General features: G+C 34.1%; 1 non-coding gene across 1 annotated transcript; it reads left to right on the forward strand.

The window, feature by feature from the left end:
• The first annotated feature begins 16,635 nt into the window (after positions 1–16,635).
• On the forward strand, positions 16,636–16,799 carry LOC111763569 (U1 spliceosomal RNA). Its single transcript, XR_009180851.1, has one exon. It is a non-coding gene; the product is annotated as a U1 spliceosomal RNA (small nuclear RNA).
• Positions 16,800–17,001: the final 202 nt, after the last annotated feature.

The following is a 17,001-nucleotide window of genomic DNA, read 5'->3' on the forward strand; positions in this document are numbered from 1 at the left end:
ATAGAGGGAAGAATAGGTGTAATATGGGGGCATTTTAGGGCCATTAGATTTGTCATGCATGACATTGCAGGGTTGGATACAGTCCATTGTGTATCTTGTCATAATTTACAAAATTGTGTGGTACATAGTGTAAACTTTAATGTAAACTATAGTGCATGGTTAGTAGCAATGCTTCAACATGTGATCATCGAGTGTAACAAATGTACCACACTAATGAAGGATGCTGTTAACATAGGAAAGAGTCGGATGAGGAGGGAGTGGGGCACATGGGAATCTTTTTATTTTTTATGTAACATTTATGTAATATAAAGTTCCTTTAAAATTAAAAAGTTAATTAAAAAATAAAATAAAACCATGAAAACAGTAAACATAAGAATGCATAACTGGTTATAATGCTATCAGATCAAAAATAAAAACATTAAAACTTTTGATACAAATATAAGCAATTCATAATGGCAAATTGCAAATATATTTCAATGATATAACAATTATAAATATGTAGCTGCATATGAACAGAGATTTAAAATATACTGTACAAAAACTGACAGAACTAAAAGGAGAAATGGACAAATCTAAATCATAGTTAATGACATTAACATCCCTCTCTCAATAACTCGCAGAGCAATTTCATGAAGTTTTCCATACAGATATAGAAAATCTGAATGACACTATCAATCTTCTTACCTAATTGACTTTCATGAAATGCTAAATTCAGCAACTGAAAACTTTACCAGTTTATGTTCTTTTCAAGTACACATGGTATATGCACTAGGATAGAAAATATGCCTGTCAGAAACAAGTCTCAATGATTTAAAGAATAGTTATCTCTGAAGAGAAGTTACATTGCCTACAACAAAATTAAATTAGAAGTCAAGAAAAATAAAACATTTAGAGAAATACCTAGAAAACAGAAAAAAACTTGTAGTCATTTAAAATAATGTAGAACATTTGATAAACTGAAACACCAAATCCTTATTTTTAAGAAATGATGCCACATTATAGATTTCTTATCCTGATAAAAGGTATGAATTAATACAAAGATCTGTAAAAGAATTATTAGAAATAGTGAATTTAAGAGGAATACCATATACCAGATCAAGATGCAAAAATTCATTTTATATCTATATAGTAACATTAAAATTTAAGTGAAATTTCATATGAAATAACTACTTCTATTGTACACATATGAAATAATCTGTTGCTAAATATAACAACACATGTGAAAACTTCCTACATTGGAAACTATAAGCACTAGTAAGAGAAATATAATACATTCTATAAAAGTAATAGGATACAGTATGTTCATAGATTGTAAACATTGCTTAAAAGATAATCATTTTCTGCAAAATTGATAGGCTGATGTAAAGCAATGACAATCAGTATTTCATCAATTTGTAACATTATAATATTTGTGCATTTTTAATATGTGCTATAGTTGAATGAAAACTCAAAAGTGTTTAAGTTATCTTGAATTTAATTTCTTAAAGGAAATTTTTGAGGAATGAATAGATCTAATAAAGAAGGCCCAAACATGAAATAAGCTATTGCTAAATATAACAACACAAGTGAAAACTTATTCCTTTGGAGACTATAAGCACTAGTAAGAGGAATATAATACATTCTATAAAAGTACATGATTCTCCAAATATACAACTTTGACTTAGGTCTTGGTTGAACTATGTTAATACTGTTCTGAAGTCTGAGCCTCTTGCTACTCTATTTTCCTTCTTCTCCCTCTTCTTTCATAGAAATCCAGCTAGTATCACAGTCTAAGGACCTCCCTGCTTATCCCAGCTTCCTCTCATTTATCCTTTACTGGCTTTCACTCCAATCTCTAGCATGCCTGATCCCATCTTGACATCTGTTGCTTGGAAGTCCCAAACAAAATATGAGACTCTATAATTGGATCCACAAAATAAGTAGTAGGATGGAAGTCAGGGACTGGCTCACACACTGCCCAGTGGTGAAAAAGATAATATTCTAAGTCGTATGTGAGGCAAAGATAAACCCTGACAGCCCAATTTCTGAAGATTCCCTTAGTGCTGATGTGGGAAATGCCCACATGTCCTTGTAGATGAGATGGTTGAGGGATTAGAAAAATATGGGGGAACAATGTCCATAAGAACAATATAGTTGACTGGCTATTGCTAAGTTGTGTTGATACCTTGGAAAGGAATAGTAAGAAATGGGAGGCTTTTAACAAAGTTAAAACCTAAATGTGAGAGTCACTTTCTAACTTACAAAGAGGTCCTTATCTTATTAACTATTATGAGAAGAAACAGATGATAAGTAGAGTAAAATCGTTAGATAGAACCCCACAGCTCCAAATTCGTTTACATGTTCGATCAAGACAGGTTTGCTTTGTTAAGTTCAAGACCTTGGTTGGAAAAACCTGAACCCCAAAACATGTACAGTACAGGGTGCAGATACGATGAGGTTATCCCTGATGATTTTGGATTTATAGACTCCCTTAAACCTTTCAAACATGTTGAAGTAACTCACAAATCCCTTGTCAAATTGATACTTTTCTCAGACTTGGATACTCTACAGAGCCCTTTCCCTCTAGAGGTAGATTTTCCTGGAACTGCCCATACCTCTTTCCCAGCTGCTAAACTGATGACTAAGGTTTAATTCCAGCAAAACCAAGTTGGGGACATGCTGGGACTGATAAGAGAGAAATGAAGCTATACATTGCAGGAGCGTCAAGAATTAGTTAGCAAGTACTGATAGAACCCTTTGTTTGATTAGGGGTCAAGAGTAGCTAGGGAGGGAAGCAGACTTGGCCCAGTGGTTAGGGCATCCGTCTACCACATGGGAGGTCTGTGGTTCAACCCCCCGGCCTCCTTGACCCCTGTGGAGCTGGCCCATGTGCAGTGCTGATGCACGCAATAAGTGCCCTGCCACTCGGGTGTCCCTGTGTGGGGTAGCCCCACGCGCAAGGAGTGCACCCTGTAAGGAAAGCCGCCCAGTGCAAAAGAAAGTGCAGCCTGCCCAGGAATGGTGCCGCTCACACGGAGAGCTGACACAACAAGATGACGCAACAAAAAGAAACACAGATTCCCGTGCCGCTGACAATAACAGAAGCGGACAAAGAATACACAGCAAATAGACACAGGGAACAGACAACTGGGACGGGGATTGGGAGAGGGCAGGGGTGAGGGTGGGGCGGTGAAGGGGAGAGAAATAAATAAATAAATCTTAAAAAAAAAGAGTAGCTAGGGAGAATTTATTACCTTAAGTTCAATTTCTCAGGATATGGGATTTAGCGTCACAGGAAAGACCTCATGAAGTAAAGCCAACTTGCTACTAGGGGGCATTTAGAAGCCTAGAAATTTTTGAGTTGTACAGGCAGACAGTAAAGGAAAATAAAAAGGCTAAGAGAAAGTAGGTAAGTTGTAATATATATATTTCATAAACCTATATTACTAGGCCTTGATGGGTCAGTACTCGAGATTGCAGGACAACAAGACTGTGAGACAGCCAATTGCAGACCATTAGACTTGGGTCTGCAGGAACACCTGCCATGTGAGTGAGGCCACGAGAATGGGAGATCCTATGACTTTCACAGAGCAGAATTTGAACCTGAAAAACTAAGACTGAAAACCCGAGGCCGTGAGACTTTCTGTCCTGTGAGACTACTTTTGCTTTCCAGTTTAGCTCACTTCACCTATTAGGCAGCAAAATTATTAAGTGTGAACATTAGTAGACTAAGAATACTGTCTTCATTTGGAGCTCCTGCACAATACATTATGACATGTCAGCCCACCCAGTTATCAAAGATTTGGCTGGTTCTTGTTATCTAAACTTTTTGCTAGGCTTGCACCTTTCCTAACCCAGTTCCCAAACTTAGCCACTTGCTTCAAGAATGAAAATATCCCCATCTTTTGCTTACCTAAGAAGTGTTAACCATCTGGGGTTTAATTCTATAATTCTCTGCATCTACTATTAGTCACTGGCTTTAAAGAGAAGTGTGATATTTTGGGTTATCTGTTGGTTTCTTATTTGATTGAGAGTGACGGGCTTTTACATCCTTCTATATACTCATTAAAATTGATCTTCCAAATCTGGTTTTAATATTCTGTACTTATTATTTTTCCTAAATATTATTAAAATGAGGGAAATAACAAGTAATCAAAAGAAAACCTAAGAAATTTTCATTTTGACATATATTCCTCTTAACATTAATGGAAATACAAAATTGTTTGCTTTAATTTCTCAAGGGTTTTCAAATGATAGAACTCCAATAGATTGGGAATAATACACAAAGAACATCCAGAAATATTCTTGGCTCCATTACAAATTAAGGGAAATGTGAAAAACTTTAATTTGTATTATTCTTCCCTCCAGCTTGCAGAAATTTATTTGGAAGTGACAGTCATGTCAAAAAACAAAGCAGTTCAGAAGCAACAGAGCAATTATTATTTCCCAGACTCCCTCTGAAATCCATGGATTTTCTTTAGGAAAAAAACATCCTAGAGTCAATTAAGGAAAATAACATTTTTTGATTGTTGTTGAAAACAGTGTCTTATTAGATTGCATGGCTTAGTCATAGGATGCTTTGGCATTACATTAATGGTGAGAGAATCTTTAAAATGTGAGCAATATGCTATCCTTGGCTCAAGGGAATCTGCTGCCCTGTAAAGTGAAAATAGAATGTGGTAACTGGACTTTGTTACCAGCATCTCAGGACGTCAGGAGTCACTTCTTTAGTAGCAATTTAATCAGTTCCCACCTACAGAGATGGGCCTTTAACCCACTGTTTTATCCTCAGCTGCAGGAGATCTAGGTTTTCACCCTTATTCTTTCCAGTATAAAATGTGCAATGCTGGACAATCATGCCTATCTTGATTGTGCTATACCACCTAAAGTTAAACTGACACTTGTCTTATTAGTCTCACAAAGCTGTTTCAAGGAAAAAAATATATTTGAATTGATAGTTACTTAAACACTTTACATGATATTAGTGAGGGATTTAAGTATTCCAGATGTCTTTTATCACTCCCAGCCTCATATTTTTCTTTCAAATATTCATCAGATTAATCGTATGGGTCTGAAGGTATAACTCTCACTAAGGTGAAAAATATCCAAGGTAAACCATTCTAGTTGGTAGAAATCATCTTCTTGGTAAAGACAGACAGACAGAACATAACTTGTTCTGATGTCACCAATTTTATCATGTCTTTACAAACTTAAAGTCAGTAGTTGTGCCTCAATGCCATAGGGCATGACATTCAGAATTTATTATGTGAGATCATTGAGGAAGGAATCCCTATCTTATTTTTCACATTCATCTCCTAATGCACAACACAAAAATAACTATTTTGGGGAAGCGGACTTGGCCCAGTGGTTAGGGCGTCCGCCTACCACATGGGAGGTCCGCGGTTCAAACCCTGGGCCTCCTTGACCTGTGTGGAGCTGGCCCATGTGCAGTGCTCATGCGTGCAAGGAGTGCCCTGCCACTGCAGGGGTGTCCCCGCGTAGGGGAGCCCCACGCGCAAAGAGTGCGCCCTGTAAGGAAAGCCGCCCAGCATGAAAGAAAGTGCAGCCTGCCCAAGAATGGCGCCACACACACACACAGAGCTGACACAGCAAGATGACGCAACAACAGAAAAAAAGAAACACAGATTCCCGATACCGCTGATAAGGATAGAAGTGGTCACAGAAGAACACACAGGGAATAGACACAGAGAGCAGACAACTGTGGGGGTGAGGGGAAGGGGAGAGAAATAAATAAATAAATAATAAATCTTTAAAAAAAATAATAACTATTTTATTAAAATAGAAAGCCACACTTACCCCCTTCATCTGAAAGGCACATCTTCCCCAAGTTCAAAATGGTATTTCTAACAGGAAGATTCCTTTAACTACCTCAGTCTATTTTATTTTAGATTTCTTTCCTCTACATTTGTGATACTTAATCTATATTCCTTGTTGCTTTGTTTATTTTAGATATCATTTGCATATACACATTGTTTTTCTAAATATTTAAATAAGGAATGAGGGCATATTTTTATTCCAAAAGCAATGGCTTTTTAAAAATTATTGAATAGTTATTGTGTACCAGAATTTGCAATATATATTACTCATCTTAATTTTCACAATTACAGATACATGGCTTCCCGTTCTTCAGGAAAGAAGTCAAAGCTTGGAAACGTGACATATCTTTCCAATTTATAAAGCTATTAAATGTCAGCCAGGATTCCAGATTTGGTCTGTCTCTTTCCAAACCCATGTCATTTAAACTTTATTGTAGTCCAGTCCATTTTGTTCTTCAAATAAATTTATTTTTATAAGTGATTGCAGTGACATATTTTTCTCTGTCATTTAGAAGCCCATTACATATTAATGATACCAATCTCTTGCTAGATATAAGTTTGGAGATCTTTTATTATAGAATTTGAGTCTGTGTTGGGTTTGATGCATGGCTCCCAGGACCAAAGGTAATTTAGTTATTTTAAGTGCAGGTCTGAACTTGTCTGCTTACATTTTTGCCTATTGTGAAATCTGAGCTTGTGAGCAAGAATCAGTGCTTCCTGGATAGCACCTTTACCATGAGCCCAAGGTGAATTTCTAGATATTCCACCTGCAGGCTTTCCTGCCAGCATCTCTGAGATCACACTCCATCTTCTACCATCGCTCAGATTCTGACCGAGGTCTGGACTGCTCCTTTTTGAGGATGGTTACGGCAGCTTTTTCCAGGCAACTGCAGTATTGTTCTCCCCTCACATGGAATCTGTGCTATCACTCATCCTTTGCTTTTACTTGCAGTGTTTCTTCAAATGTCCAATTTATGAGTATGTTATTTTATAGCTTTTAAGTTGTGAGTCACAGCTGGAATTGGGCTTCCTAATCCAAGGATATAAAAGCATCTGATTTCTTCTATTATATAGAATATCCTTTTTATATATTCTTTGCTCCATTTATAGTTTTGCCAACATATTTTTGATGTACCTTTTTCTTTATTTATAATAAGCTTTTTTAACATGTCCTTCTCTGAGTTTTGACAGTTTCAATTTCACATTCTAGTCTTAAAGGCCATCTCACCTCTATATTCTAGTATTTCTGCATTATTTTCTTTCTTACCTTCCATATTCATAACTGCAACAAATTTAAGTATTTTTTCATTCATGCTGGAATATTAGCTCATACTTTTCATCAGTTATGTGGTACGACTGTTATCTCTCTTCATCCTTTATCTTATGGCATCTTTGTTTAGAGGCAGAGTTTATGCTTTGTTAGTCACAATGGCACTGGATAAATTTGCTTGGACTACTATTTGGGGATTCTTGAGTAACAGCGGTAGAACTGATCCAGAGTTGCTTTCCAAGATTTCCAGGTTAAAAATTCCCTTTTTATTTCTCCAAAGGATTTAAATATAGCTCCTCTGGTCCCAAATGTCACCTGAAATGTTCTTCTGTCAGTCCTAACTTCTGCATCTAGGTCTTTGCCTTTCAAGATATACCTTCATTTGTAGAACTTTTAGCAACTGAAACTCCTTGAATCTTCTACTTCTGCTACCTCCACCCCAATTTTCAAGCCTACTCTGTCTCTCTAGCAATCTTACATTACTATTGATTCTAAATTCAACAGTCTTCTTCTGGCAGGGCACTCTCCTTTCTGAAATTCAATACAGTAAAACCTTACAATAACATGCCCTGATAATGAAAATTACAATATAATGTGATGAGAGTTGATTTCCTCCCCAGTGTGAGGGAAAAAGAATGTGGAGGACAGACTGTTTCAGGAAGGTCAAAGCTGGAAGATTTGTAGCCTTAATGCCAATTTTCCCCCATTTTGGATATAAGGAAAATGGATATCAACTAATTGTGAGATTACTGAAATCACAAATATTCTGAAACCTTTCCCACTAATATTAATCAAGAATATGCAATTGACATCACATGACTCCAAAAACCAACCATATTACATTGGGTTTGCATTGCTTGGCTATGCTACCTGCACACTCTACTCACCTCTGTGTTGTCTCACTTCAGAGATTCATTAATCTCACAGTAACAGCACCCAGAATGACATGTGATTTAACACCTAGCATCCTATTGAGCTGCGTTTCACTGGCACTTCTAGTGATTTCTGTGCTTCCTTTTTTGGCTTCTTGCACAGTTCTCTGTTCATACATGTGGCACCTTTCCATATGTCTATCTATGACTTGTTGGGAGCCTCTCTTATTGCAAGATTTCAACAAAAATTGGTGTAGTAGATTTATTTTTCTTACTCTTGGTTTTCTCTAAAATGCAGATTGTATGAATTTGTTGAATCATACAAGTTCTCATTAGAACGCTATTTCTTCTCAGGGACTTTGGATGAGTTATTTTTAAATCTCTGACTATAATTTCTTATCTCTAAAATCAGGAAGCACAGACTATGTAAAATGCATTTTAAGATTTGGTATTAGAGACTCATAAGATTCAAGAGCAGAAGCAATTCACCTAAATAATTTTTATTCATTTTACATTCTTTCCCTTCCAGAGAATGGTAATTTTTTAATCTATTTCCCCAAAGTTCACCATCAGAATAGATATTAAAAATTACATATACCGTGGTTTCAAGAAAATATAAAGGAAAACATATTACCTTTGACCTTGTGAATAATGGAGCTGAACAGATGTAAGCCGCTTAACCAATATATTCAATATAGTTCCATTTATGCTCTGTCCAGAAAGTTATGAAGGTACTTAATATAGACTTTGCCAGTATTCATAAATAATAGTATTTTGTCTTTGGAGAAAGATGTAATTATTTTATAAAATGTTACATTGATCGCAGGCATTTTTGCAATGTTGGATATGCTTGGATTGAAGAATAAGATAAGATCAAATATTTTCTGTTCTGCTTTGATTCATGCTTGTTTCTTCTCAAATTAAACCTAATTTTAGTTGGCAGAATTTAGCTATTAGTGTCTCATCTACTGTGACCATTTCCATCTTGATACGCAGAGGTCATTTTTATTATATTTGACTCTATTGATTTTAAAGTTATAAAACTCAACACTGCATGTTTCAACTCTTTACAATCCATGATAAAAATGGAGTTTAGGACTCCTGATGTGGGGCAGAGGGCAGACAAAGAAAAGAAAAAAGAAGAAATGGGGCATCCTAGGAAATAAACTTTGATAGGGAGATGATACTTTTCAATGCATACTAGTGGGGAGATGAAGGAGGATTTGGGTAAGACAAAAATTAAGGGAATGAATGAAGAGTGAATATAAAGCAAAATTTAAAGTAAAAAGAGAAGGTGAAGGTAATATTAATTAAAACTAAAAAGGATCCTCAGCAAGGGAAGAATGTGTCATTCAAAACTTTAAAGCAAACCTGAGAAAAATCATATGAATTTTCATAGGGGTTGTATGTTATATCTTTAGGTCATGCAGCTCTTTTTGCACAACTTTCCAGGGCTTGAGAATCTTTTCTGTCTTACCTGACCAAAATAGAAACTGGAAAACTTGCTTTCCCAATGTGATAGCCTTTTTGATGCTTAACACGAGAGACTACATCCTAAGTTATTCAACCAAATATTAACTTAGATCCTTCTGGGGAAATTAATTTGTATTTGTGATTAAATTCCGCAATCAGTTGACTTAAATAAAGGCGATTATTCTAGGCTATCTGAGACAGCCGAATTCAATCATTTGATAGTTCTTAAGAACCGAGCTGAGTCTTCCCCAAAGAAGAGGAAATTGTACCTGTGCCAGCAGCTTCAGCCCTTACCCTACAGTTTCATACTACTCTTCTTATCAGCAGCCTCCACAAATGCATAAGCAAATTCCTTGCAATAAATTTCTTAATATATATCTCTTCCTGGTTCCAATTTCCTGGTTGAACCTTGACTGATGCAGATTTTGGTATCTGAAAGTGGAGTGCTACTGTAACAAACACCTAAAAATGTGGCTATTGGATTAGTCAATAGAAAAGAGTTCCAGAGATAGCAGTGTAAGATGGAATTCCTAACCTTACTGACTTTGAAGATGCTGGAAAAAGATGACAAGTCATGGAATGTGGATGATCTCCAGAAGCTGGGAAAAGGTAAGGAAACATTCTCCCCCAGGGCCTCCAAAAAGGAATGGAATACTACTGACACCTTTCTATTATCACAGTGTGACCCATTTCAATATTTGCACCCCCAGAAGCAGCAAAAGTGCAAACTCTGGTGCCAAAATTCCAACACAATTATTTCAGGTGTGGTGGCATTCTGGTAGGGTTTGGCCATTGATCCTGGCTGTAGAGTTTTTAGAAACACAAAGTCTACCTTTCACCCTTAAAGATTACCTGACCCACCTAGTTTCTTTAAAATCATACATTTTTTTTTAAACTAGCTAGTATGTATTCTGTTTTTAGCCAATTAATAATGATAACTTACAGAGAATTTATCTAGACAGGAGTTTCAATGGATTTTTTAGAAATCATATTTTGTTTTAATGTGGAATAAATGCTAAAGACTTGAAGAAACAGGGTAGAGAACACTTTGTTTAATAATCTGTGCCCTTCTGTTATTAACTCCTGAGACAGGAAGAGTGCCAAATCAGTGTTGCGGTGGATGAACTAGAACCTTTATTTCCTCTCTGGGCAAATGAAATGCTAATTATCTTGCTATTTTAAATTCAAGCAGGTTATTCTTTCATTCACATGTGGGAATTAAAGCAAGTATAATCTCATGTAGAGAAATCCCCAATGGTTTATGAAAAGAAGAAACTCATTTAATGTCTTCTTTCTTTGCTATAGACAACAGTAGGCTCTTCTGCCTATGAAACTATACAAACATATATTATTTTAATTCACTATAAAATTTACACCCCAATTAATTCATTAATTTTTGCAACTAATATTTGTTGAGAACCTACTATTTGCTTGACTATTTTATATAACCATGAATAAGATATGGATTCTGTCTTCCAAGAGGTCTAAACCTAGAAGAGAGGCAGGTATAATGAAAATAGAAAGGCATAGAGAAAAATACTCTGAAAGAAAGAAAGATAAGTTTGAATCTTCCTAAAAATATGGAAACTGTTCAAAGCAAATGTGATATTTGACATTAGCCTTGTTGGATAGAGAAAAGAGCTGTAAATCAGAATAGGAAGTATGTATTTTTGGCAGAAACATTAGCATGTTGTGTAAAGCCAAAGTGATATAGCAGAGTAGATATATTTACAAAGTAATCAATATACAGAACTACATAATCAGTGCTCCCAAAGTCATTTAGCTACATGTGATCACAGAGAATTTTCCACTATGAACATTGCCTACTCAAAGTCAAATCCCATTTCTAAAACCACCCCCATCCCAGGACAAACCAAACTCTGTCCTTGGGTTTTGCAGGAAAAAATTCCTTTAAAATGAAAACTTCTTTGAGATACATTTTCTAAAATGGAAGCAGACATTATTTAAGGAACTCTGTCACATCCCAAACGGAAATATTTATATTTCATTACATTCCAGAGATACCACAAGGACAATGAGTAGGAACTTGTTTTCCAACTGTGAGAAACTAAGTTCATTCACTGAATTTAATACTTATAAAGCTAATAGAAGGTGGGATAAATATGAATCGCTGATTACATTGTTGCAGATTCAGAGAATGTTTCTGAATGTTTTTTAGAAATCACTTGGTTTCTCTAGGTAATTACCAAGGATTCAGAAAAATTGAAATCTAGCTTTTGCACCCCCTTCACTAACAAGAGTAGGGAGGAAGGAAGTAATAATATAAAGTCTGTAGATGCTAAGTTTGAGTTGTCAATGAGCCACCAACTGGAGATAAGCCACCATAGACTGAATAATACAAGGAGAAAAATGAAGGCAAGAAATATTTTTAGAAATCACTAATACCTACACAGTAATTTGAAGCCGTGGGATTGAATGAATTGATCGAGACAGACAGGTGTATTTTAGAATGAAAAAAGACAAGATGAGAACTCTAGTAAACTTTGAGATTTGTGGGTGTGTTTTAAAAAAAAAACTAGAAAGTTAAAGAAACTGAAGATGATCCTTCAGATCAATGGAAGACAAATTAGAATAGCAAATTCCATGTAGGAAAAAATTTTAAGATAATTCATAATGTTAAGTGCTCTAGAAAGTTTTAATAGGATGGGGTTATATGATTGGCAATTAAGCGGCCATTGATGGTCTTGGCCAGAATGCAGAGGGAAGTGGAAAATGATGTGCAGGTAAAATAGAATGAGAAAATGTAGATAACTCTTTTAAAATATAACTGAACAGGAGGGAATTATGCTGATAACTCCAGTAAATTGTTCTTATGGAAGAGGGCTCATTATTCTGTGAACCATGAGCTTGGCCAAAATTGTCACCTAGATTTATTATATCAAATTCTTCCATTTAATAAACCTGGATGATCCTTTAATGGAGGACTTTAATTAGTAAAAAAATAAAAAGATTATCTGAGAAGAGTCAAAGCTATAATGTGGAAAGAAAGTTGTGGGGAAAAAAATTAATGTACTTAGCTCAGTAAATAGGTTATATGCATATTCATACACCTTATGCAAGGCTCTACTCATTGTGTCTCTACATTACTGTAAACACTTTAGCAGGTATTTTTAAAATAGGCAGCTCTTTGTACAATGGGTCTTATAGTAATTGTAGAGAGTTCTCACACTCTGTATACAATTAGCCCTTCAATTCTCTGAGTTGAAGTACAGGCATATAATTAGTTATGAATTATAACTTTCTTTAAAAAACATTTCTAATACACTACTGTTTAGATTTATAGAAATAGAAACATTTGAAGGCTAGTTATTTAATAATAAATCTACTAGATTACTATTCTATCTCAGACAAAAGATTATTTATGCATACTGAGCTGGGGTCCTTTGCTTTACTCTGGTGATAGAAGAATTAGACATAATTAAAATAATTTTTAGGAGAAGTAATCAATATTTGTATTCAATCCTGATTAATAAGTGTCCTTCATTGTATATAAATAATTGTAGTTCTGCTACTTCCTGTTTAATATTATTAATTTACATTCAATTTTATAGTTTAATTATTCTTTGCTCATAATTTGTAGACTAATAAAGAAACTGAATTGTTGGAAACTTTTTACATTTTATTTTATTTCATTTTAAAATTTATTATGAGGCTGACTTGAGCATGTTTGTAGGCTCAAGAAAATTAACCAAATGGAGTAAGAGAAATTAAATATACAAGTAAAAGAAAAATATTCTCAGGAAGGAGTCCAGTGATGAACTTAAGTGTACTGTCTAGTTCGTGAGCAGATGTTACAAGGAATGGAAAAAGCGCTTTTTAATAATACACAAAATCTTCTTTTATACTCTGATTATACTATCAGTCTCTATAATTTGTAGGAAAAATTAAATATCCAAATGTATGTCCTATTTCTAAGCCCTATTGCTTCTATGAAGTGAGGCAAAACTATCTCCTCATTTCCCGCCCCCAATTCCAAAACTTTGCAGTGATAAATTCTTCAGAGATTTCTTCTTTCTTTGGAGAATAACACTGAAATACTGTTACATTCTTTGCCTGTCAGTACTGAGGAATATATTTTCATGAAGACCAGGGTCATAGTAATTTGTTTCCTTTGCATGCACTTTTTCAGGAACCATGAAAGCCCATCAGTTATGGGAGAAATCAATGTGTTTATTAAGTATTTGACAGCCTCATGATTGCATTTTTATAAATGCTATAAATGCATCTTGGTTTAAAAGTGAAATGTATGTATCAAAAATTGAAGAATATAAAAGGCACATATCCTTTTCCATGAATGAAAATCAGATACATTAATGGATTTTTATCATTGATAAATATCAATGATATTTATCCTAATCAATTCAAACTTTGCTACCAGTAAAATCTCCAAAAGCTGATTATGTGAATGTATTTATTATATAAAACATATCTAAGAACTAGGTAGTGAATCAATGTAAAAGCTCAAAATCATTAATGTAGCATTCAAATATCAATTTATTTCCCAGAATTTTTATGACCTCACAGCCAGGTAAATTCTACACTTAAGCCACAGTAGCCTATTTACTTTTATTTGGTGATCCTACACACTTTCTCTTTTTAAAAGTTTTGTTGACATGTTTGACTAACATAAAACACCAATTTCGTCTTTATATACAGCATTCATCAAGTCTGTCCGAATTTAAAAATAAATCAAATTTTCTATGGTTTCAGGATTTTTTTAGTAGTGAATGAGGGTCTACCTATATTTACATTTTTAAAAACTTACTGTCTTTATTGCCCAAGTATTCTATTTCTATTTTACTATCACCCAGAGAAAATATCACAAAGAACTGCATAATAGTCATTTAACTAAAAGTCTTTTAAATAGATTTTAAAAGGATGAGTTAATTTGGAACAATGAAAAACATTTAAAATAATAATTAAGTTTTAAAATATTGCTAGCTAAATATATGCTACATATTATACATTTATCATAATATACATGTAGAAACATAATTTTATAATTGCTCTTGCATAGCAATTTATTTTTAACTGCATGGGTAAATAACAACTAATTTAAAGTTAAATGACCTAAATTATTAAGTCAACAAATAAGCAAAGAGGAAAAATGTGTTAACACTTCTTTCAAATGTATTTTGAGGAGACCAGGGCCAAAGGCATACCTAAATACTGCTAATCAATTGGAATAAAATAGAAATTAATGGTAGCATATATAGAAATTGTTGCTCAATTTGAGCAACTGAATGTTTGAGCAATTGAATATTTCAAAGTTTTGAAATCATCCTATTTACATGATCTATGGTATGAAACAATATTGGAAAGGGTAGTTTAAATTTGATTTATTTAGGTTCTGTATTTATATCAATAATGAGGTAAAGTCTTGCACAATCTATTTGTGGAATGTTAAAAAAGTAATAAAGACTCAAATATTATAACGTGTGATATTTCTTTTAGTGATGAACTGTATTAAGTACATAAAAATCATGTTGCATTGTGTTGTTCTAGAACCTAGAATATAGCTATCAAAAAAGAATGGAGATTATTTATTCCAAAGTATTCCCTTGAGTATAATTGTTTCTATCTTAAAACACTGTCTCTGGAATACTTTGAGGCTGACAGATTGTGGTCATAGCTGTTGAAATATCTTATCAGTGGCTGCTTTTATTGTGGGTGTATTATTGTGTGTGTAGTTATGATGTAACTGTGTTTAGGTCTTATGTATAAATTCTATCTCATGAGATGATTAAATTGGTTGCCTTTATATGAAGTTAGGCTTATTTTCTGAATATCTTTTGGGAATAAAATAAAATAAATATTTTATCTCTAGAGTGCTCCTTCCCTAGGCAGAACACACATACACACACCCCAGTTGCTCCACTGATGCATGTAAGATTAAAGAATATGTACCAAGGATCCCTGTCTGACACAAGTTTTTGTTTTTGTTGCTGTTGTTATTTATAAGGTACCCAGGTCAAGGATTGAAACTGGGACCTTGTATGTGGGAAGCCCGCACTCAACCATTGAGCCACATTGGCTTCCTTGGGTTGATTTTTTGTTTGTTTGTTTATCTTTTTTTTTTTCAGGAGGCACTGGAACCAAATGTGGACCCTCCCATGTGGGAGGCAGGCATTCAACTGCTTGAACCCCATTCACTCCCCACAACACAAGTTTTAATGGATGTAATCAAAATATTTATAATAGTTTACTGGAGAAAGCATACTAACAAGGGAAGATTATCTAAGCTATGCATTAATGAAAAGGGTCTAACTGCACCCTTAACAATGAGCAAATTTACTATCTGGTTATATATTCATTAAATTCTTCTATTATTAAATGATTAGTCATTTAATAATCCAAAGGAGCATAAGACTGTAATCTTCCAAAATTCAGTAAAGAAAAATAATTTTTAAAATACCCAAGTAAATGTTATTAGAAATTATCATTTTATCATGATCCTCTATACTCATTCAGACTAATTCTTTAACAGCCAGATCCTTATAGCATGCAAATTGTGCCAGAGGACTTGTCATTTTGACATAGGGAATTTTTAGAAACAGGTAACTGGCAGAAATCATCTTTCTTGGAAAGCTTTATGTGTAAGGCAGACATTTATCTGAGAGGATTTAATTTTCCCAAAGGCAAATAGTAAGGAACCAGATGATTTCTTAATACTCTTTCCAGGACCATATTTTTATTTCTGTCTTATGAATAAAGAAGAGGACTTAATACAAGAGAATGAGACCAAAAGATACCTATTAACTGCAGACTTACAGTCACTCAAGAAATTTGATTGACTAAGGGAGAAGATTAGGTAATGATAGAAGAATAATGAATCAAAACATACTCAAAATCTTTATAATTGAAAAGTTGAGAAATTGTGCCACTGGAAAGAAATTAAATTTCAAAAAGTAAATGATGTTTTCATGTTTATAGGAAAAGGATGTAGAGTTAATGAATAATATGTAGAATTTATAATACATATATGCATGTATACATCCTTCTTTATATATTTTATATACAAATATGCATATATATTTTGTGTACCAACAAATTCAGTTCATTTCAGTTCAAATTGGTTCACTCAGTTCAAGTCAGTTCATTCAGTTCAAATCAGTTCATTTTTTATTCTTTTTTCTAACCCTTTTCTATTTAACAAGAAAAGAAAAAGGTAAAAGTCAAATATATACTTACCTGGCAGGGGAGATACCATGATCACCAAGGTGGTTTTCCCAGGGCAAGCCTTATCCATTGGACTCCGGATGTGCTGACCCCTGTGATTTCCCCAAATGTGGGAAATTTGACTGCATAATTTGTGGTAGTGGGGAACTGCGTTCGCGTTATCCCCTAAAAATAAAAAAAAAAAGAAAAGAATTCTCAAAAATGCTCAAATATGGAAATCTTTATTTCCAAAATTATGATAATTAGGTGATGAAATAAAACAAAATTACGGTATTTTAACAGAATTTTTTAAACTTATAATTCCAATTATATTTATTATAAGAAAATAAATATAAATTAATATATAAATTCTTATCTTGTCTTTCTAAAA

This window comes from Dasypus novemcinctus, chromosome 15, assembly GCF_030445035.2.
Source record: "Dasypus novemcinctus isolate mDasNov1 chromosome 15, mDasNov1.1.hap2, whole genome shotgun sequence".
In the NCBI taxonomy this organism is placed as follows: Eukaryota; Metazoa; Chordata; class Mammalia; order Cingulata; family Dasypodidae; genus Dasypus; species Dasypus novemcinctus.